Raw genomic sequence first — 24,410 nt, forward strand, 5'->3', positions numbered from 1 at the left:
TGTGGTGATCTATGAGGAGTAATGTAGTATGTTGCTTTTTTATTTTAATTTCTAAAATACAGGAAAGACACTAAAAAGCTTCAAAATAAGGTCCTGCAGAAATTATATTTCCATAAAACTATGACCTGCAGATCTAAGAGTCTTGCCCACCTCAATCCAAAAAGCTCCCAAGTAATTTGAAAATATCCCTTTTTCACCAAAAACATAGGCACCATTCGATAACTGGAAGCCTGTGTCTCCCACTCCTCTTCACCCATTTTGCCTTTCCCCCAATGCCCTTCCCTCTGGCAACCATCAGTTTGTTCTCTGTATCTGTAGGTCTAATTCTGCTTTTTTGTTTGTTTATTCATTTGCTTTATTTTTTAGATTCCACATATGAGTGAAATCATATGGTATTTGTCATCTCAGTCTAACTTATTTCATTTAGCATAATACCCTCTAGGTCCACATGTGTTGTTGCAAATGGCAAGATCTCTGATGGCTGTGTAATATTCGTATATGTGTGTATGTGCCACACACACGTCTTTATCCATTCATCTGTTAATGGACACTGGGATGCTTCCATATTTTGGCTGTTGTAAATAATACTGCAATAAACATAGTGGTGCGTATATCTTTTTGAACTAGGGTTTTCACTTTCTTTGGAATGATTGGATCATATGGCATTTTTTTTTTTACGATTTTATTTATTTATTTGACAGAGATAGAGACAGCCAGCGAGAGAGGGAACACAAGCAGGGGGAGTGGGAGAGGAAGAAGCAGGCTCATAGCAGAAGAGCCTGATGTGGGACTCGATCCCAGAACGCTGGGATCATGCCCTGAGCCGAAGGCAGACGCTTAACCGCTGTGCCACCCAGGCGCCCCCATATGGCATTTCTATTTTTAATTTTTTGAAGAACTTCCATATTGTTTTCCACAATGGCTGCACCAATTGACATTCCAGCCAACAGTGCACAAGAGTTCTTTTTCTCCACGTCCTGCCAACATGTTATTTTGTCTTTTCAGTTTTAGCCATCTTGACAGTTATAAGGTGATAATCTCATTTAAAAAGTATAGCGTAGAGAATATAGACAGTGATATTGCAGTAGCATTCTGTGGTGACAGATGGTAGCTACACTTGTGGTGAACATAACGTAATGTACAAAGATGTTGAATCACCATGTTGTACACCTGAAACTAATGTAGCATTGTGTGCCAACTCTACTCACCACAAGAAGTTAAAAAAAATAAAAGTGCCATGTAGGATATGAGTAGAGGAGATGTGATAGATACATATAATTATAAACCAAGGCCAACTGTAATAAATAAACAAAAAAGGTATGGCTTCAAAGGATATGGGACAAATCTATGAGAAGATGGTACTTTTAAAGGGTGAAATTTAGAGTATATGAATTATAGTCAATGAATATTATTAATAATACATTAAAAATTGCACTAAAAATACAATTAAAATTGTTGGACAGCAATGCCACTTTTGGGTGTATATCCAAAATAATTGAAATCAGGATCTCAAAGAGAGCCATGCACGCCAATGTTCATTGCAGCACTATTCACATTAGCCAAGCAAGGGAAATAACCCACATGTCCATCAACAGATGAATGAATAAAGAATATATGGTATATCCATACAACAGAATATTATTCTGCCTTAAAAAAGAAGAAAATTCTGTTATATGTGACAACAGATAAACCTGGAAGATATTATGGTAAGTGATATAAACCAGAAGGACAAATGATTCCACTTATATGAGGTGTCTAAAATAATCAAGCTCATAGAAGCTGAGAATAGAACAGTGGTTGGCAGGAGTGGGAGGAAGGGGAAAATGGGGTTTAACTAGTATAAAGTTTCAATTATGCAAAATGAATAAGTTGTAGAGATCTGTTTTGCAACTTTGTGGCTATAGTTAACAATACTATATTGTGGGACGCCTGGGTAGCACAGCGGTTAAGCGTCTGCCTTCGGCTCAGGGCGTGATCCTGGCGTTATGGGATCGAGTCCCACATCAGGCTCCTCTGCTGTGAGCCTGCTTCTTCCTCTCCCACTCCCCCTGCTTGTGTTCCCTCTCTCGCTGGCTGTCTCTATCTCTGTCAAATAAATAAATAAAATCTTTAAAAAAAAAACAATACTATATTGTGCACTTAAAAATTTAATAAGGGTATATCTCATGTTAAGTGTTCTTAAAGCAACAAGAATAAAGAGACCCAAGCAAACTTTTGGAGGTGATGGACATGTCTAACACTTTGACTGCAGTGATGGTTTCATGAGTGTATGCGTATGTCCAAACTCATCAAGTTGTATACGTTAAATATGTGGAGTTTTTTGTATGTCAATTATACCTCAGTAAAGCTGTTAAAATGCATACTTGGAAAAGTAAAAAACCAAAAACCACACACACACACACAAAAAACCTCTAAAAAACAGAAAGCAAAAACACAGATACCATGCCCCAGTGTTGTAGACTGAATTGTTTCCCCCAAATTCATATGTTTGAAGTCTTAACCTTGAACGCAACTGCATTGGGAGATAGGGTGTGTAAGGAGGTATTTAAGCCTAACTGATGTTGTAAGGGTGGAGCCCTAATCAATAGGACTGGTGTTTTTACAAGAGGAGACACCGCATGCCCACACACAGAGAAAAGGCTGTGTTAAGACACAGTAAAAAGGTGAACATCTGGGGGCACCCGGGTGGCTCAGTTGGTTAAGGGACTGCGTTCAGCTCAGGTCATGATCCTGGGGTTCGGGGATGGAGCCCTGCACCTGGCTCCTTGCTCAGCGGGGAGCCTGCTTCTTCCCCTCCCTCTGCCTGCTACTCCCCCTGCTTGTGCTTGGGCTCTCTCTCTCTCTCTCTCTGTCAAATAAATAAATAAAATCTTAAAAAAAAAAAAAAAAGAGAAAGATGGATGTCTGTAGGTCAAGGAGAGAGGCCTTACCAAAAACCCAACTCACCCAGCTCCTTGATCTTAGATTTCTAACCCTCAGAACTGTGAAAAAATAAATGTCTGTTTTTTACGGCACCCTGTCTGTAACATCCTGTTATTGCAGTCCTAGCCGACTAGTACTCCAAGCAATTTCACTTCTCAGTATATAATCAATAGATAATGTACACACATATTTCAAGAAATGTTCAAAAATATTCATGATAGCTTTATTCAGAATAGACCCTACATGGGCTTTCCTAGTTAATGCCTCACACTCATAAAACCTCACTTTTTAATTTTTTTCACTACAGATTACTTTTAGCTGTTGTAGATGATAATATAAATGAAATAATAAAAACATGGAGACCAGAACTACTTAATAGTTTGTCAGGAAAAAAAAGAAGGCTTCTAGTGTTTCAGTAATAGTTTTACTAAAAAATCCAATAATATTTTGATCAAACATAGTCTGTAAATACTGAATTGTACAAATCTAACTAAACAGAAATAAAATTAATACTTTTCCATAGTTATTTATTTTCATGCTTCAGGGCACATCCTTACCTCTGCTGGTATTTATCATGGATTATCATATAAATCTTAGACATGCCTCCACAATTCACTTTGGATTAAAATAATGCATCATTCTAACATGAATCAGTGATTTACAGCAGGGAATACAAAGTATTTGCAGTCGATGATTTATTCTGTTTAATAATATTCACCTGTATGTGTGTGGTTAATGCCTTCTGTGTTTCTAAATGTTCATTTGGGGCAACTATGGATGTCCATAATATCTGAACTCAGAATATTTTAATTGCATATTTTGAAGGCATTGATATATCAATGGATTTATGGTGGTCCTTACAAAATTAGAAGAAAAATGATGCAGTACCTGAGTGCACTTTTTTTCCCAGCTCAATTTTTACAAGATATACTTTCAGTGCTTTAAAGGGCTTACCTTTAAATTTAACCAGTGTACATTTAAAATTTGTAATCCTAGTAATAAATACTAATAAAATTACAAATTTACAAATAATAAATACAATAAAAAATACAAGAAGAGAATGATCTCAGCTGCTGCCCTTCAGGCTTAGCCTCAGAAGAAAAGCACATGGAGTAGATCTAAACTTAACCCACAGCTTGAATATAAGTCCAGATAAAATGCATCCTGATGGAGAGCTGTGTAGTTAATCCCAGTCTGATCAGCTGAATTGAAGTCAATCTGCTGATCAAAGAATGTGAGGTTTTGGGGTGCCTGGGTGGCTCAGTCGTTAAGCGTCTGCCTTCGGCTCAGGGCGTGATCCCGGCGTTCTGGGATCGAGCCCCACATCGGGCTCCTCCGCTATGAGCCTGCTTCTTTCTCTCCCACTCTCCCTGCTTGTGTTCCCTCTCTCACTGGCTGTCTCTCTCTGTCAAAGAAATAAATAAAATCCTTAAAAAAAAAAAAAAAAAGAATGTGAGAGTTTGAGTCTCGTGATTATACAGTAGAAACTAATGTGATATTACACCTAGTTAACCATCAATTATCAAGTGGGAGATATGGAAGTGAAATAGAACATGATCCCTTTCTTTCAAATGTTTATAATCTCTTGGAGAATGAAATGGAAAATACATGAAACTGTGGTGAGGAAAACCAAGGTTATTGATAAACCCAGGTTATTGAAGAGCCCAGCATTAGCTGGGTAAGGATAGAGATGTTTATTTGGTGAGCCAAAATTTGCTAGTAAAAGTTCTTGGAAAACTAAATAGGTAGGCTGTCCTATATATATGCTGCATAACTAAACACCCTACTTGCTCAAAACTACGATTATTATCTTTGATATTTATATTTGTTAATGTGGCCCAGCTGAGCAGTTCTGATTTGCGTCTCTCCTGTGGTGATAATTGGGTATCAGCTGGGGCTGTCATCATCTGAAGGCTTAACATTGCTGGATACCCGGAAGGCATGGTATGGTGCTCGGTGAGGGTTCTAAGCTGGGACTTCAGTTGTGCTGTCCACTGTAGCTCCTCCACATGGTCTCTTTGTGTCGTTTGGGCATCTCACAGCATGGTGAAGCTGGGTTCTGAGAGCAAGTGTCTCCAGAGCAAACATTTCAAGAGACCCAGGGAGATCCTGCAAAGCTTTCTGTGATCTAACCTCAGAACTTCCAGAATGTTCCTCTTACCACATTCTTGTCATCAAGCAAGTTACTAAGATCAGTCCAGATTCAAGGTAAAGGGATGTAGATTCTTTTTTTTTTTTTATAAAAGATATTTATTTATTTATTTATTTTTTATAATAATATTTTTTTATTCTATTATGTTAGTCACCATACAGTACATCCCTGGTTTTTGATGTAAAGTTCCATAATTCATTAGTTGCGTGTCTAACTCTTCATGTGAGAAGCAGCATGTTACAAATAGGAGGGGAAAAATTGAAGTTGACTATCTTTGGAACTTATTTACCATGGAACTTTATTTGATTTAATTTGAATAAACAGCTTTATCTCTAGAGCGTCCATATAATTTGTCATCCACATCACTACATGTCTAATAGTAAAATGAACACTAAATATGAATACATTGGAACTTCTAAGAACTGGGATATCAGAGTGCTGCTTACTAAGCTTTTTTGTGTCTGCTTTAAGTTATCTTTCTATATTCTGCTTTGTAACACTGGGGCTGTGATTCTGCAAACCCCATTTCTCCTTCACCTGCTGGATCCCTCTTAGGCTCTGCCACTAGAAGGCAGTTGAGGGATGCTCAACGGCAGCTGGAAGAAGAAGAAACTTGCTCCTTACTGTTCCCATTAATGTTGTCTGTGCAGTCTCAGTACAGGCAGTAGTTTTCAGTCCCCAAGTTTGATTTATCCATATTCCCCAAACCAACCTCAGCTCACTCCCGCAGATTTATCAGCATCGGCAGGTAGCACCTCCTTTTCAGAGATATGAGAGTCCTGTAAGCTCTAGGTTCTAATAACCCCAACCTCTTTCCTTTGCTCTCTCTTCTTTAGAGGTGTGAGCTGTAAGCCCTTCAATGTCTGTTTACCCAATTCCTTACATAACATTCACTGCCAAAAAAAAGTATGTAGTTTCTGTTTTCCTATTTTTCTGAACTTGATTGATACCACTATCTTATATACCTGACTTCTTTACTGACTTGAATAGATCATATTAATCCAGAAGTTTTCTAAATAATCAGAATGATATTGGCTATATACTGGGCACTGATCAGTAAAAGAGAAAAACCCAATTCTAGGAACATTTATAGATTGCTTGGAGTGAATTTGGAATCACTGAAAAACTACATGACATGACAAGGATTGGGTTCAAATAAATAAATTCTGTTACTGCTGTAATATAATTCATTTAGTTACTATTAAATATTGGAAAATGTCCCTAGCAATATAGTTTATGATATATATGCTTCTTTAATATATAGCAAACTGATTATATTATAAGGCAGCATTCACTGATTAATACGTATGTAAACATGGCATTATGCTATAGTGTGTATATGAAATCATTTTTGATCTTCTGTTATCTTATTCATGTATGGTTAGGGTTATTTAACACAGTGTATTGATGTGTATTCTATAAAAGAATCAGAATGCTCAGTGCAAATCCCAAGAATAGCAAGCAGATATAAAATTGGTACATAGGCTTTAGGAATTTATATTCCACATGGAATCTCTTAGTAGATAATTTCAGTTATGCAAACCCACACAAGCAATGGATGTATTCTCCTGTAAAGTTAATTATTTATAGAGAACCAAGGCAAAATATAAGTGGAACTTTTTGTGTTACTAATTAAGAAACACCTGAAAATTTTAATTTATGTATATACTTTTTGAAAAACATTAGATATGCAGCACCTTTTTTATTCTTTTAAAATTTCTAGTAGTACACCTGTTTTGCTTAGTGCAAAATCCATGAATTGTAATGGTAGAAATTTTCATCTCTGTTTTTATTCTGACATTAGCTTTTGTTTTGTTTTGTTTTGTTTTGCTTAGTTTATCTCTTCTCAGTAGAACAAGAAAACATGCTGACCCAGGTGACTGCATGAATCCTTTTGTCAGGCCACTTACAGTTCATGCCATTTCTCGCTCTCCTTTGATGGAGCCAGTAGTACTGCAGATACACAACAAACATGTGTTTTGATGGTTCTTTTATGAAAAGTGCTATGCATCTTTGATATTAGATTTGTTTATTTAAAAGCATTTTAAATTGATATTGTCAAAGTCCTTGCTGTTAGAGTCTGCTACTTAATTATGCTATGGCAGCAGGACCTACCTATATTCTATAACAGATTATATCAGCAGGAGGCATAGCAGCTTAATTTTAAAAAATAGAATCTAATGATTTTGTTTTTTCAGTCAGCAGGTGGGGGGTTCCCTATAGATACACAAACCTGTGTCTGCAATGATGCCCGTGATTTGTCACTCGATTGTTATAAACCTTTGGGAATACGAGCAAAGATTTGAGGGATACAAATAATATAGAGAGGTAGAGAAAAGGTATCTTAGGCAAAGAAAAGAAAGTATATGTTTGAAAGGAGGGAAAAATAAAATGTCTGAGAAAGGAAGTTCAGCATTTGGAAGCTGGTTATTTTTTTAAAAAGTCCATATTTGCATGCCCTATTTCTTTATTATTGTTGTTACTATTGAGATGGATCATTTTCATGTGTGCCTTTTTAATGTGGGTTGATTATAAATGAGAGCAAAGTAGCTGAAACTGAAAAATTGTTTATCAAGCTTTAGTAAAATAGTATTAGAGATGACATTTTCGGACTAATATTTACCATCTATGTCTTACATGATTATGGCAATCAAAGGACCATAATATATTTACCACTCAACCCTAATTAAAAAAATCTGTATTTATTCTTTAGTAATTAGGAAAGCTTTCAGAATCTTGTAGGTTGGTAAGGTTCTCCAGAATGAGTCAGGGGCACCTGGGTGGCTCAGTTAGTTGAGACTCTTGGTTTCTGCTCAGGTCATGATCTCAGAGTCATGAGATCGAGCCCTGCCTTGAGCCCCCCACCCCACCTCAGTCTCTGCACTCAGCGGAGAGATTTAGGGTGGTATAACCCCATCCCTCCAAGAATTGCAGCATCCTCACCCAGGAGGTACTCAGGAACCATCACTAATCACAGCTTCAGTCTTGGAAAAAAGAGTAACTTAGCAAACTGAGGGCTTCATGAAAACACTGTGAGAACATATCTACAAAGAATATCTCTTTGTAGGGCACTTACTTTCCAATACAATCATTGGTGAATTGTTCCCACAGGTGTTTTGTCTGTAATTCCTGTTCAACTGACTCCAGTACAAGAAACAGCTTTTCTGTTTGTTTTCCTAGTAACTAGTTGAGCCACGTAAGCTAAATACTCCAATAACACTAAGAAGTCCACTTACTTGGAGAATTGCATTTGAACAACAGGTTTAGTTTAAATTTCCCTTCTTACTGGCACTTTGTTTGTGGTCTTTGAAATATACATAACCCCATACATTCTTCTTCCTTTCCTCCTCTTCTCTACCACACACATGACATTTTTGTCCCATGTGGTATTCTTTATACTTATCCTGTTGTTTTCCATCACAACCTATTTTCTTAAACTATATACTAGAGATTCTATTGCTTCTTCCGTTGGTCATACTTTTGTATTATTAAGTCCACGTAGAAATGGTGATAATGTAAAATAAAGCTCTATTTGGAGGATTTTTTTTTTTAACCATTTGTTACTACATTTGGGAGAAATGTCTGATTTTATCTAAGATTTAGATAACTGTAGAACTGCATTATGTTTAGGCACTGTCTGTGGAAAGGAATAAGTGATATTGAAAGAAAGTAAATGAATTTCAGTTGTGCTTTAAAGGAATGTTTAGTAAATGCATATTCTGAGTACAATATAAATATCTTAACATATTCTCTCAATAATTTGAGTGGTTTAAAATGGAAATAAAATGAAATTTTAAGTTTTTTTTTTTTTTTTCCATCTGTAAGCCTTTGGCCTTTACTGTGTCTCCTCTTCTCCAATAACAAATCAATTTTTAAGAATTTTTTTTAAATTGTGACAAAATTTGAATGAGGGTCATTTATCCATATTCTACTAAAATATGGGGAAATTTGAGAAGAGAACAATAAATGAGAATGAGAGTTAAAATCACCAGGAGTTAAAATGTTGCCAATGAGATGGAACTTCATGTATGGTGCAGTGAAGTCCCATTGCCTTGTGGAAAATTCCAGCCCTCTCAGGTGTGCATTTTCATGCTTTGCTGAAGTTAATATTCAGGAGATGGTGTCTGTCCCTCTATCTTTGGTCTTATCACAGCTTTCTGTATTATGTAACTTAGGAAAATGTCCCCAGTAATCTAAATTTTGATATATCTCTTCAGAACACCATCAGTTTCATTATTCTACATCTCACTACACATATGAAAATTCAATGAAAAACAATCAAAAAGAAAAAGACTGCCAGAATTTTAACAAAAATTCCTCATGTGTGGTTCGTCTTTTTTTTGGTGGTGGTCAGAGGTAAGACTACAATATTTAAATGCACCTGTCAGAATTTGAATTTTAATGCTTCTTTGTATAATAAAAAATGTTAGACTACAACAAATGATGCACCTGCATTTCCATATCCAGATAAATATTTTTAGGAAAAGTTGCTTCTCCAGTAAGTTAGCTGGTTCAATGAAATTACATTAAAAATGCTATCCAGTATAACTATAGTAGCCAGTCATAACATATAATTTATAAAGAGCCCTATCATATTTTCAAAAGAAATAATAAAAATTTTACAAAAGTAAAATATACCAAAAAAACCCCAAATTTTACTTCAAATGATAAAACTATCATCTTAAGGAGAGAATCGAATGGAAAGAATGTTTCTGTTTGTGGATTATGATATCTAGTTTCATGTGTCAAATTTGCTAGTCTATAGTACTTATTCAATCAAATACATGTTGCTGTGGAGGTATTTTGTAGATGTGGTAAACATCTACAATCAGTTGACTTTAAGTAAAGGAGATTTTTCTTGCAAGTATGGATGGGCCTCATCTAATCAGTTGAAAAGACTTATGAGCAAAACTGAGGTTTTCCTGAGGAAACAAGAAACCTCCTTGAAGTTGCAGTATGAACTTCTTGTCTAAGAGTTCCAGGATACCAGTATGCCTTGAGAGTTTTGTAAGCCAATCCTTGAGTATAAGCACATTCCTTGAAATCATTCAGATATATGTGTGTGTGTATCTGTGTGTGTGTGTGTGTGTGTGTATTTCTATACATGCTACTAGTTCTATTTCTTTGGAGAACCTTGACTGATTTGATACAGGGATGCTTGTGAAAATACTAATCTACTCCAGTTAAATTATTCCCGTTAAATGATTCTGAAATATGACTAAATTTGATAAAAATTTACTTGACAAAAATATAAAAAAGTGAATATATAAATGGACAATAGTCAGAGTATATATGACAATATATGATCTATATCTTCTATGGCAACCAGCCAAGAAAGCCAAACTACAACCTCTGTAGCAATTAGTCCAGAGTGGACAGGACTTGTTCAGTGATTACCAACTTTACCCCTGTTGCCAATACAGAACCAACAATATAGAGTCAAATACTTCCAAAATTAATCACCTAAGATACCCTACTTCTCATTAGCCCACTCTCAGCTTCCCCATGTGAACAACCTACAATCGGAACATACATGAAGCCTTTCTCCCTCCCTCCCCACATCTCTCTCTCTTTCTCTGTTTCTCTCTCTCTCTCCCCACCCCCACCTCTCTCAAGCTTTGCCACTCCTCTGTCAGCCTTTGAGTTTCTGCCAAATCTAATTCATGATGGCTGACTCCCTTGGTAATAGCAAACTCTGGATAAATTGCCTCTGCTTATTCTCATTTGGGTGGTCTTTGTTTATTTCCACAGTTTTCCTGGAGGTTCTGTGGAGATAGAGTTTGCACTGCCCGTTGCCGTGGTTTCCAGTCATCGACCAGGTATGATATTCAGAGGCCTTTTATGCCTTGTTGCTCATGGCTTGTGGAGATCCTGCCTATGTGCTAAGTCAGCACCAGGTCAAAACTCTCCACTCTTTGCACTGAATTCCTCAGCTATTTATTCTCAGTTTGGTACTCAGGTTTTATTAGTTTCAATTTGTTTAACATACAGGGTAGAAACAGGAATTTTTTTGTCATCCTTTTTTGTTCTTTTGTGCTTCTATTTTTGTATCATGCTGCCTAACAAGAGTTGCTTGTGATAAGAAGGAGAATCACAGGTTGAATCTCAAATTAAAATTAGGCGTAGGCTTTATAAGCCTATTGTTGGAGCTAGCCTTACAAGACTAGTGAATTTGTGATTCTTATCAAACACGCATCTATTTGAACAAACTTTGCTGTGGGTCAGCAATAAAACTGGATGAGTTTACCCTTACACCTTGAATTTTTGTCCTGAGACCAGTAAGAATGTCCTCTCTGGTTTTCCATTTGTTGCGGGGGTGCAATTGTCAGGTCTGTGTTTAGAGGTAGCCCGCCAGTCAGATTGGAAGACCAAGACATAAAGTATACAACTATTGCTGTAGAGTTACCATCCTTACCTTTTATGGGGTTGTCTAAATCTAAATCCTGTGCTCTTCCAGGAGAGGTCTCCTGCTTCTTACGTACTTGTATACTCTCCTTACAATTCTTATTATTGTTTCAGTCTCTACAAATGACATGTCAACAAAAATGATTTGTGAGAAATGTTTAATTTGAACAAAATTGTTTATTTGAGAGGCTCCTTAGGGAAGAAAGTGAATAAGATTTCTCAGCCCTGATGGACAGCATGATTTATTAGTGTATAGGGTTCTCTACACAAAATTCTGATTCAAAAATTGCTTCATTAGAAATAATCCTTGGCTAAAGCTAAGGAGCAATTTAAAAAACTTACTTAAGCAAAAATGAACTAGACTCATTTTCCTAGTAAATCCTCCTCCCAAAATTAAGTTGTATTATATTATAACTCAAAATATAAAATAAATATCCATGAGTCCATGCTAATATAAATAAATGATTGAATCAATAAATAATTGAAGGGAACAGACTAATATCTTTATTCAGTTTAATTCAATCATTTTATGTAGAGACTCCATCCACAAAGAGGTGGAACATGATTCTACAGCCCTTAAATTTGGGCTGTGCTTAGTGACTTGCTTCCAAAGAGTACAGTATGGAAAGGGGGAAGAAAAGATTAACTTCATAGTGGAAAAACCTGTTAAACACTACCCTAACCAGGTGATCAAGATCAACATAAACAGTGAGTGATAAGTCACATTGGTAGAATGTTCCCTTGATATAATATGATGAAAATAATATCTTACCTCTGTGGTCTTCCTCCCTCAAAAATGTAACCCCAGGGGCGCCTGGGTGGCACAGTGGTTAAGCGTCTGCCTTCGGCTCAGGTCGTGATCCCGGCGTTCTGGGATCGAGCCCCACATCAGGCTCCTCTGCTATGAGCTTGCTTCTTCCTATTCCACTCCCCCTGCTTGTGTTCCCTCTGTCGCTGTCTGTCTCTATCTCTGTCGAATAAATAAATAAAATCTTTAAAAAAAAAAAAATGTAACCCCAGTCTAATCATGAGATAAAACAGCAAAGCCCAATTGAGGGACAATCTGTAAAGTATTTGACCAGTACACCTTAAAACTGTCAAGGTCATCAAAAACAAGAATAGTCTGGGAAATTGTCATAATCAAGAGGAATTTCGGGAGGTTTGACAAATAAAAGTAACATAATATCCTGGATGGGATACTGTAATAGAAAATAGACATTAGTAAAAATAAGGAATATGAATAAATTGTAGACTTCTACTTAGTAATAATATATCAGTATTGATCCTTTAGTTGTGACATACTAACATAATACGTTAGCAATGGGCAAACTGACTAGGGAGTATATGGGAACTCTGTACTCTCTCCTCAATTTTTCTGTCAATCTTAAAATATTCTAAGATAAAAATGTTAGTCTAAAGCATTTGGAGTGTATTTTTTGTGAAAATTTTTTTAAAAAATTACACATTTAAACATTTTTCATGTAACTGTGGGTAACTCAAGCCTGATTCCCTTTACAAGGCATGGGAGTTATACAGGCTTTGAAAGAATATATAATTTAAACTAGAGTCAAAATTATATTTGCATATTTGCCCATGGGTCTCTGAAAAATATTTATTGATAACAATAAATATATTTATTTTGGGGTTATTTAAATTCAGCAATTTCCATGGTATTGTCTATGGATTTTCTCTGTTTATTGATCTTTCAATGAAATATGGTCAAATTTACAAGAAGATTGTAACCATAGTATTGACTAGGTGAAATACTGCTGTTTGGTGAAACGGAAATGAAATTTTTATTTTTAAAATACTATGTCCATTTTATTCCCACTTTCCTTATAGGGAGCTTTAAAAAATAGTTTGAGTTTCTTTAGTTATGAGAATGAAATAAGAGCATTTATCACATAGCTGCATCAGACTTACCTGTAATTCTTAGGTCTTTGGTAAATCTTTCACAGGAACGTGATGACTCTTAACATCTAAAACAATGAGTTAAGATGTGAAACATTTGGAATGTTAGTAATCTGTGAAAGCTATAGTTGGGTTAGTGCTTACCTGGTTTTATTATTAAAAAAAGAATAGATGGTAATCACATAAATTTTATGACTGAGTTCTAATATAACACACTGTATTAGGCTGAAATTAAATAAGGTAAGTATTGAGAACCCCAATATCACATAATGAGTTCCCTTTAACCAGTGATGACATTACATTAATTTTTAGGGTATTATTACAATGCTATGAAAGAAACAATTTCCAGAATCCAACTTTAGGTAGTAATAATAGCACAGAAACTGGATCTTTATTCATAGACTGCGTTTAGACTATGTTTATTGTATTCAGTATAAAGTATGATATAATATTGTTCCTTGCCTTCAAGAAGCTTATTGTGGGAGAAGGGCGCAAAGTTAAAAGAGCTAAGAAACCTTTTATGACAGATCTCTGATAAAGGAAACACTGGGTCCCAGGGAGGTACCTAAGAAGGATCCTTAACTCGGATTGATTTAGGAATTGAGATGGGATTTGGTTCCTAGGAAATGCAATGTTCCCAGTCTAAAAGAACAATCAGAATTTAGGTAGAGACTAAAAAGTTTATCTTTACAGAGCATATATAAAAACCGAGGCAGAACAGAACACTTCTTGGCAAAAATTGCCGTGGTTCATTGTTCTCAGGGCAGTTGTTGAGGCTGAAGAGGCAAGTGGCAGTCAAATTTAACCAAGTCAGTAACAGTGTACAAGTAATTTGTGGAAACTCACTTCATATTCATTATTTGTAGAATGCCAACAGGTATTTTTGTAATTTCATGATATTATGAAAATCTGTGTCGTTGCTGAAATAGGAAATATTGATAATTTCAAAATAATGGTTAATTTGGATGTAATTTTTTATTCAAGCATAATTAATATACAGTGTTATATTAGTTTCAGATATATAATGATTTGATGATTCTATACATTACTCAGTGCTCATCATGATAAATGTACTCTTAATCCCCTTCGCCTACTTCACCCATCTCCCACCCACCTACCTCTGGTAACCATTAGTGTATTCTCTGCATTTAAGAGTCTGGTTTTTTGTTTGTATTTTATCTCTTTTTTCTTTGCTCTTTTGTTTTGTTTCTTAAATTCTGCATGAGTAAAACCATATGGTATTTGTCTTTCTCTGACTGACTTTTTTCACTTAGCATCTTACCCTCTAGATCCATCCATGTTGTTGTAAATGGCAAGATTTCATTCTTTTTATGACTGAGTAATATTCCATTGTGTGGGTGTGTGGGTATATGTGTGACATCTGCTTTATCCATTCTTATGTGAGTGGACAATTTATTTCTTGAGTATAGTTGACACACAATTTATTTCTTATTTGTGGATGGACAATTTATTTCTTATTTGAGTATAGTTGAAACTACCTTAGTTTTAGGTGTATAACATACTGATTCAACAACTTTATACATTATGTTATACTCACCACAAGTGTAGCTACCATCTGTCTCTATACAACTATTAAATGCCGTTGACTATATTCCCTATGCTGTAACTTTTATACCTGTGGCTTATTCATAACATAACCGGGGGTGGGGGTGGCAAAATGAGTGAAAGGGAGTAGGAAATACAGGTTTCCAGTTATGGATGTAATTTCTTAATACATGCCATTGGTCATAATTATTCAGCACCTGGAGTCCTGGTTGTGAAGGAAGGGAGAAGAGAGTGATTTAGATTCTTTATCTCATCTAGAGGATTCCAGTAAATGAATGGAATTGAGGGATGATCCCTACTGCTATGTAAGTGATAGAAAGTACAGTTTAGGGGCACCTGGGTGGCTCAGTCGGTTAAACATCTTCCTTTGGCCCAGGTCATCCCAGGGTCTTGGGATCAAGCCCTGTGTCGGGCTCCTTGCTCAGCAGGGAGTCTGCTTCTCCCACTCCCTCTGCCTGCTGCTCCCGCTGCTTGCTGTTTCTCTCCGTCAAATAAATAAATACAATCTTTAAAAAGAAAAAGAACAAAGCATAGCTGGTATATTTATGTAACAATGGACTTGGGCATGCTTGTTTTTATTTTTGCACTTTTTAGGGACAACCTGGTTGAAGATAGATTCTTTGGCTTCTGTTCTTTACCTTTCTAACCAAGCAACTTTGTTTACCTGTGTCTGAAAGCCCCCCAAACAGTCTATAATTCTAACTACTGCACTATCATCGTTACATAATTTGAGCTAAAATTATACTACTTTTATGTTTGTTTATATGTTTGATTCTCTTTTGTTGTAAATGGAAAGATAGGATTTATTTTCTATATGACTTTTATTTCCTTAAAATAATGCTGGATTTTTCACCATTACCACCATTTACTCTGGCAGTGCCCCCAATATTAACATGATGAGTGCATGAAACAAATGTTTAAGGAAGTTTAATGCTTTCACAACAGGAAGGCCATATGGGAACAGGATGATTTTTACAACAGAGCAAACTGACCTGACAAGGTGGCCAATTAACAGAGAATATTTATTAAACAATACTCTTTAACAGTTTCATAAAATCCAAGCCAATACTGGAGCAGAGCCATCTTCATGGGTACCTGGGATTTGATTCAGATAATTTAGACAATTTTATTTCTTTCTACATCAGAGATGTAATTAAGCATTGTTGACATTTATCTATTCACTAGTTACCTTGGACTTTTTGCCTGCCTGACTCTGAAAAATATGAATTGTCTGATTCAGGTTCAGCCATAATGGCTGGGTTTGGAGACAAGATAACTTATGGTGTAAAGTAGATGCTTTCTTGTCCTAGAGTAAAACCTAGTGGTAATTAACTGATAATAGAAAAAAAGAGCACACAGATAGCTAGAAGGCCAAGCCCATTAAAAACAAGAATGTAGGGGTATCATACTATCATCATTATAATTAAGATAGAGAGCTATATAATGAGTGTAGTCATTTTCTAAGCTCATTTTCATTCAACATTCATAAAAGTGAGTACTAATATAGTACAATAACATATGCACTGAAAATACTGAGGAAATAAAATATTTTACCAATTAAATGATATCACAACTCACTAAAGGAGACCAAGTAAACAAGTAATCCTAGAATTTATTTTGATAATGGACAGGGCACAGTTCTCAAATAACCCACACTCAACTTAGGAGTGATGCTAGGAGGTGCTGCTTGATCTGAACATTAAAAGACAAGAATTAGGTTTTCAGAGTATTGATAGAATAACATCCCAGTGAGTGGTAACCAGAATAGATAAAATTGCAGAAAAACGAAGAAATGTGGGTTTTGGGGGGTGGGAACTTATTTGTCGGTAATTAGTCTGGCGAGCAGTTCGTTGGAAGCAGATCAGTCACCTCATTCTCATCTACTTCTTTCTTTATCCATAAAATAGAGATAACCTCTTGTACTAGTCATGATGCTCTAACAAAGAGAACCAATAGGGTGTTTGTGTGTGTGTGTGTGTGTGTGTGTGTGTGTGTGTGTGTGTGTGTGAGAGAGAGAGAGAGAGAGAGAGAGATGTCTGGGCCCTTAGTCCTGCATTAACTGGGTTGTAATATTTTTCTATTGACTTTAATTACAGGTCATGGTAAAACTAAGAGACGTTCTAAATGATTCCAGACGTAGTTTTCAGTACCTCCATTGTGGCGTAGAAATCCAATTTGCCCTTGGGAATCAGGATCAGTCAGCCCAGCCAGAATAGTAACTTGTGTCTTTGCTTATTGATTCAGAGGCACGAGGTGTCCAAAATGGCTGGGTGGTAGTCTTAACTTCCTATTCATGGAATTATTGTTGTGTTTCCTGCTGGAAGCATTCCTCCCTTTGGAACTAAGACCTCTAGGCCAGGAGTGCATTACGATATAGTAATGGGAAGCATCAGTTTTGCTAGTGGGTCACTTGTGGTATACTGAGGAATGCCACTTCCATTCCCATCCCTTGATTCCTTGACCTGTGAATCCTGGCTGTGGGAGGAAGAGCACATATATTGGATGCTGATTCAGAGCATTTACTGCCTCCTGGAGAATCGTGTTCCAAATCTGCTTCAGAATGGTGGGGAATATGATAAGACTAGTGAATTGAGGAGCATGCGCCTACTGCTGCAATTATTTTGCTGTGAAGTGAGCTTGTTGATCGGAAGCAATGATACGTGGAATACCATGACAGCATATAAGGCACTCTGTAAGTACGCAGATGGTAGTTTTGGCAGATGCTTTGTGTGTAGAGAAGTCAAATATGCTCCCAGAGAAGTGTTTATTCCAGTAAGGAAAAAACAAAACAAAACAAAAAAACCCACTTCCATGATGGAAGATACATAGTGTAATTAGCTTGCCACCAGGTAGCTTGCTGATCAGCCCTGGGGAAGAGCACCAGTGTTAGTCCTGGAGAAAGAGACTTAGTTTTAGTCTCTGCTGCTGGTATATTAGGCACTCAGCAGTGGCTGTAGCCAGGTTAACGCTGGTGAGTGGAAGTCCATGTGCTAAGCCAATGGGTCACTTCCATCCCTGCCACCGCTTTATTAACAGAATAGAGCAGCAAAAGTATCTTACTTTAATTATATTCCATATGGGAGAAAAGAAATGTCAAGTTTAATGATGAACTTTATTTTATCGCTTGCAACATTATGAGCTATATTAATGCCTAGCTTAATTTTTCATGATATTTTCATGAAGTAATATTAGGAAATATTTATCTCAGTTGTATAAATCTCACCTTGGCTTATGATGAAAGAAATAGTGTCTTGATTCAAAGTAGTATATTCAGAATCAGTTAATAATAAGATTATAAAATGTTTAGAAAGTTCTCAGAAAAAAAGAAAATGTACCAATCAACAAACACAAGCATATTTTGCTTTTATTTCCGTAATGAAACATGAGTGGCATATTTATTACAGATTGAGCATAGGCATCAACAACATTATTTTTGTTCAGTGTCAAACAAATCTTGATGTGTAAATAATAGGGTTATTCCATCTATAAAGTACTGATGGTCTTTCAGGCTTGTAATTATTAGCATGAAAAGCATCAGTAAGTTAGTAATTATGCATTTTTCTTTTTGATGTTTTAAGATTCATTTTTCTGTCCATCATATCAAGAAGAACAAATTATAAGTCCTGTTCTTCTTCAATAATTGCAAGTTTCTTGCTTCACTACTGTTTTAAGGCTAATAAATCAGTGATACCTTCAACAAGAAAAAGAGAAGGTAAAATATTTTCAGATTTTCTGGATAAAAATTTCATTTAATTTGAAGAAGTCATACATACTATTTAACTTTTAAAATTCAAAATAAAAAATAAACAAAAATGAAATGACCTAGTTATCTGAGATAGTAAATATCCATGGTACTCTCAAGTGCAGAAACCAGGACATAATAGACACAATTCCTTCTGTGACTGTGTTGAGATGATATAAAATAATGGGTGATGATGGCATGTTCTAATGACAGAGAAGTTTAGATTTTGACATGATCCAGGACCAGTACGATTCTGTTTGCTTGTTTTATTGTATTTCAACCAAGAGAAAATCCCTTCTGCTATTTTACTTTTTAATATGATTGTCTTGCCCTAGTTTTATTCAGAACAGCTATTAAATGGCAGGTATTCTTGGTTTTTAGCTACATTAGAGAATAAAATAGACAACCTCCTTGCCTTTTTGAGGCTATATACTAAATTATTTACAAGTAAATAGATTTCATAGGATATTAGAAAACTAAAGTGTTATGGGGAAAGTAGAACAGGCTAAGAAGAATTAGCCTGTTCCATGGAGGAGAGTGATTTGAGTAGAACCAGTCGAGAAGATGGCATTTGATTGAAAGCCAGTATTTGCAGCAAAGTGTACAGTGAAAATTCTTTTTATTGATTTAACATATGGCCTCAGTCATAATCAGGCTTATCACTTGTCTATAGGTAAAAATGAATCTATAATCTTAGAAATAATTTCTTCTTAAGCAGAGCGGGTTTCATAATGACTCTTTAAAAGGTATTTTTTCTTTTTTGGCATTTTGTAAGTGTTAAAATTTAGTTTCAAATGTATATTATATTTTGAGAATTATTTCTGTTTTTTAGGAGAAAAATTGAATATATTGATAGAGTGAATATTATAGGAAAGCTGTAGTATTTTAGTAAACTTCCAAGATCTTGAAACTTCTTTAGAGGTTGTTTGAGTCAAGGTCATACCAATGATAACAGATTATTTTATTTTGTTTGCTTGTTTTTATGTTTATTTTTGTTTTGTTTCTTAGGTAAAATTTTCTATAAATGATGCGTGATGAAAATGAGTCTCTTGTCCCTGCATTTCTGCTAATTACAGTTTTCAGGTTTAATTTGAAATAAATGTTAAAATGTGCTTCATAAAGATTAATTTATTTTTAATGAGACTTGGAAAAATGCTAATGGCTTTTAATCCTTGAACAAAATGATGGTTCAGGTTAGAAAATTGAATAAGAAAGGCAAAATATTCATTTTTAAATCCGAACTATTTATTTTGAATTATTACTTTGATTAAATGTTTCTATACTCCCATTTATTTTATGCTATATTTATGTGGTCTTAAAGATAATTTATCTGAGGTATTTCCATGGGTAATCCAAATACAAGTGAGCACTGATACCAAAATAAATTATAAAAGTGAATTGGAAAATAGAGTATAGAAGAATTTATTCATTATTCTTTTATAGTTAAGCACAGTAGGAGTCAAGAATGAGCCAGATGAATGTGAGTAGAAGAGGAACGTAGAATGTGTTTTAGGTACATGTAGCCTCTCTGCAAATGTACTTAGGAAAATAACATGGTGCATTCAGGACATACCAGTAATTTGATACCTGCAGAAAAAGGGTTCCAAGGGGAGAAAAAACATTGAAAGGAGACGTTGAAAGATTAAATAGAAACTCTGTAATGATTCTTGTAAGAATATATAGACAGAAAGATATAGATATTGAGATAGATATATCTTTCTATCCAGTATCTATCTATCCAATATCTATCTATCTATCAGACTTTAAAACTATTTATTTTAATAATTTTTTTCCAGTTTTATTGAGAAATAATTGACATATATCACTGTATAAGTTTAAGGCATACAGCTTGATGCTTTGATTTACACATATTGTGAAATGATTACCACAGTAGGTTTAGTTAATATTCATTGTCTTATATAGATACAATAAAAAGAAAAAAAATTCCCCTTGTGATGAGAACTCTTAGGATCTACTCTCTAAATGATGTCTTTCTATATCATACAGTGGTGTTAACTGTAGTTATGTTGTACGTTACATCTCTAGTACTTATTTATCATCATGTACCTGGAAGTTTATATCTTTTCAATACTTTCCTCCAATTTCCCCCATACCCAGCCCCCCACCTCTGATAAACAAAAATCTGATCTTTTTCTGAGTTTGGTGTTTTTTTCTTTTTTATTCCACATATAAGCGAGATCATACAATGTTTGTCTTTTTATGTCTGTCTTATTTCACTTAGCATAATGCCTAAGTTCCATTCATGTTGTTTCAAATGGTAGGTTGTTTTTTTTATGACTGATAATATCCCATTGCATTCATATACCACAACTTCTTTATCCATTCATCCATCAATGGATATCTGTGTTATTTCCCTAGTTTGGCTATTGGGAATAATGTTTCAATGAACATGAGGGTGCAGGTATCTTTTCAAGTTGGTATTTTTGTTTCCTTTGAATATTTTCCCAGAAGCGGAATTGCTAGATTATATGGTAGGTTCTAGTTTTAATTTTTGGAGGAACTTCCATACTGTTTTCCATAATGGCTGAACCAATTTACAATCCTACCAACAGTGCACAAAGGTTTCCTTTTCTCCACATCCTCGCCAGCATTTGTTATCTCTTGACTTTTTGCTGACAGCCATTCTAACAGACATGAGGTGATACCTCATTGTGGTTTTAAATTGCATTTCACTAATGACTATTGATATTGAGCATCTTTTTTTTTTAAGATTTTACTTATTTGAGAGAGAGAGAGAGAGAAAGGGAGAACACAGAGGGAGAGGGAGAGGGAGAAGCAGACTCCCCGCTGAGCAGAGAGCTCAATGTGGGACTCAGTCCCAGGGCCCTGGGATCAGGACCTGAGCTAAAGGCAGGCACTTAACGGACTGAGCCACCAAGGTGCCCATTGAGCATCTTTTCATGTAGCTGTTGGCTGTTGGTATATCCTCTTTGGAGAAATGTCTATTCAGGTCCTTTGCCCACTTTTTAATTGGATTATTTATTTTTTTGCTATTGAGTTGTGTGAGTTCTTTATATATTTTGGATATTAACCCTTTATCAGATATTGGTTCAAAAATATTTTTCTTCCATTTCATAGGATGTCTTTTCACTTTATTGATGACTTCTTTTTCTGTGCAGTAAATTTTTAGTTTCATGTTGTCCCGCTTTTTTATTTTGTTGATTGTGCTTTAGGTGTGATTTCAAAAAAAAAAAAAAACAAAAAACATCATTATGCAGACCCATGTCAAGGAACTTTGTTTCTGTGTTTTCTTCTAAGAGTTTCATGATTTCAAGTCTTACATATAAGTCTTAAATCCCTTTCGAGTTAATTTTTGAGTGTGTAAGATAGCAGTCTGGTTTCATTCTTTTACATGTGAATATCCAATTCCATAGCACCATTTATTAAACAGACTCTCTTGTGCTTGAGTATTTTTGGCTTCTTTCAAGTATAAGTTTAGTGCTAATGGGTTTATTTCTGGGCTCTCAATTCTGTTTCATTGGTCTATTTATGTTATTATATCGGTATCATACTGTTTTTAATTATTATAGCTTTATACTACAGCTTCAAGTCAGGAAGTGTGATGTCACCTGCTTCGTTCTAAGGATTTCTTTGGCTATTCAGAGTCTTTTGTGTTTCTGTATAAATTTTAGGACTTTCTTTTTTTAAAGATTTTATTTATTTATTTATTTGAGATAGAGTGAGGGAGAGAGAGAACATGAGTCAGGGGAGAGGCAGAGGAAGAAGGAGAAGCAGGCTCTCCACTGAGCAGGGAGCCTGATGTGGGGCCCAATCCCAGGACCCTGAGATCATGACCTGAGCAGAAGGCAGATGCTTAACTGACTGAGTCACCCAGGAGCCCCAATTTTAGGACTTCTAAAAAAATTCTGTAAAAAATGCCATTGGAATATTGATAGGGATTGCACTGAATTTATGTATGACTTTTGGTAATTCTGACATTTTAACAATTTTTTTTTTTTTAATCCAAGAACACAGGATACCTTTTCCTTTATTTTTGTCTTTGAATTCTTTTATCAATGTCTAGTAGTTCTCAGAGTAGAGATCTTTCACCTTCTTGGATAAATTTATTCCTAAACATTTTATTGTTTTTGATTTCATTGTAAATGAGATCCCCTTCCTTCTTTCCTTCCTTCCTTCCTTCCTTCCTTCCTTCCTTCCTTCCTTCCTTCCTTCCTTCCTTCCTTTCTAGAAATTTGTTAGTTATAGAAATGCTACTGAATTTTGTATGTTAATTTTTATTTTGCCATTTTACTGAATTCATTAACTCGTTATAACAATTTTTTTGAGTCTTTAGGATTTTTTATATATCAAATCATGTCATCTACAAATATAGACAATTTTACTTCTTCCTTTTCAATTCTGTAGCCTTTTATTTCTTTTTCCTGACTGATTGTTCTAGCTAGGACTTCCAGTATTATGTTGAATAGGAGTCCTGAGAGTGGGTGCCTTTGTCTTGTTCATGATCTTAGAGGAAAAGCTTTTATCCTTTTACCATTGAGTATGATGTAGGCTTGTTATATGTGGACTTTATTATGTTGAGATCCATTCTTTCTTTTTTTTTTATTTTTTTTTAGTATTTTTTTTGAGATCTATTCTTTCTATGGCTAACTTGTTAACAATTTTTATTATGAATGGATTTTGAATTTTGTTGAATGCTTTTTCTGCATCAGTTAAGATGGTCATATGATTTTTAAATTTTATTCTATTCGTATGATTGATTTATGTAATCTGAACTATCCTTGCATCTCAGAGATAAATCCCACTTGATCATGGGATTTTAATGTGCTGCTGAATTCAGTTTGCTAGTATTTTATTGAGAATTTTTGCATCTGTATTCATCAAGGATATTGGCTAATGATTTTATTTTCTAGTAGTATCCTTATCTGGCTTTGTTATTAGGATAATCCTTGCCTTATAAAACGAGTTTGGGAGTATTTGCTTCTCTTTCATTTTTGGGAACAGTTTGGGAGGGATCAGTGTTAATTCTTTAAATGTTTGGTAATATTTACCAGTGAAGCCCTCTAGTCCTGGGCTTGCTTTGTTGAGAGAATTTTGATTACTGATTCAATTACCTTACTAGCAATTGGTCTATTAAGATTTTCTGTTTCTTCTTGATTCAGTCTTGGTAAATTGTGTATTTCTAATAATTTTTCCATTTCTTCTAGATTGCCCAGTTCATTGGCATATAGTTGTTCATAGTAGCTTATTTGTATTTCTATGATATCAGATGTAATGTCTCTTTTTTCATTTGTAATTTTGTTGGCTTTGGTCCCCTCTTTTTGCTACTGTGTTAGGCTAAAGGCTTGTCAGTTTTGTTTACCTTTTCAGAGAATCAACTCTTAGTTGAGTTAATCTTTTCTGTTGTTTTTCTGTTTTCTGTTTTATTTATTTCTGCTCCAATCTTTATTATTTCCTTACTTCTGCTAACTATGGGCCCAGTTTATTCTCCTCCCCTCCCCTCCTGTCCCTTCCCTTCCCCTCCCGTCCCCACCCCTCCCCTCCCCTCCTCTCATCTCTCTTTCTCTTTTTCTCCGTTTCTTTCTTTTCCAGTTCCTTAAGGCATAGAGTTAGGTTGTTTTTTGGGATCATTCTTGCTTCTCAGTGTAGGCTTATATTGCTGTGAATTCCACCTAGAGCTCCTTTTTCTGTAACCCTTAAGTTCTGGTATTTTTCTATTTTCATGTGGCTCAA

At 35.3% G+C, this 24,410-nt stretch overlaps 1 long non-coding RNA gene across 2 annotated transcripts in view; it reads left to right on the plus strand.

Annotated features, from left to right (window-relative positions):
• Nucleotides 1-24,410, plus strand: part of LOC103665760 — a 406,816-nt gene that overhangs the window by 11,958 nt on the left and 370,448 nt on the right. For both annotated transcript variants that reach the window (XR_569373.2, XR_569379.2), the window contains exon 2: nucleotides 10,826-10,893. This is a non-coding gene — a long non-coding RNA (uncharacterized LOC103665760). The remainder of the gene's footprint in view (nucleotides 1-10,825; nucleotides 10,894-24,410) is intronic.

Source organism: Ursus maritimus, unplaced genomic scaffold (genome assembly GCF_017311325.1).
Source record: "Ursus maritimus isolate PB19 unplaced genomic scaffold, ASM1731132v1 scaffold_36, whole genome shotgun sequence".
In the NCBI taxonomy this organism is placed as follows: domain Eukaryota; kingdom Metazoa; phylum Chordata; class Mammalia; order Carnivora; family Ursidae; genus Ursus; species Ursus maritimus.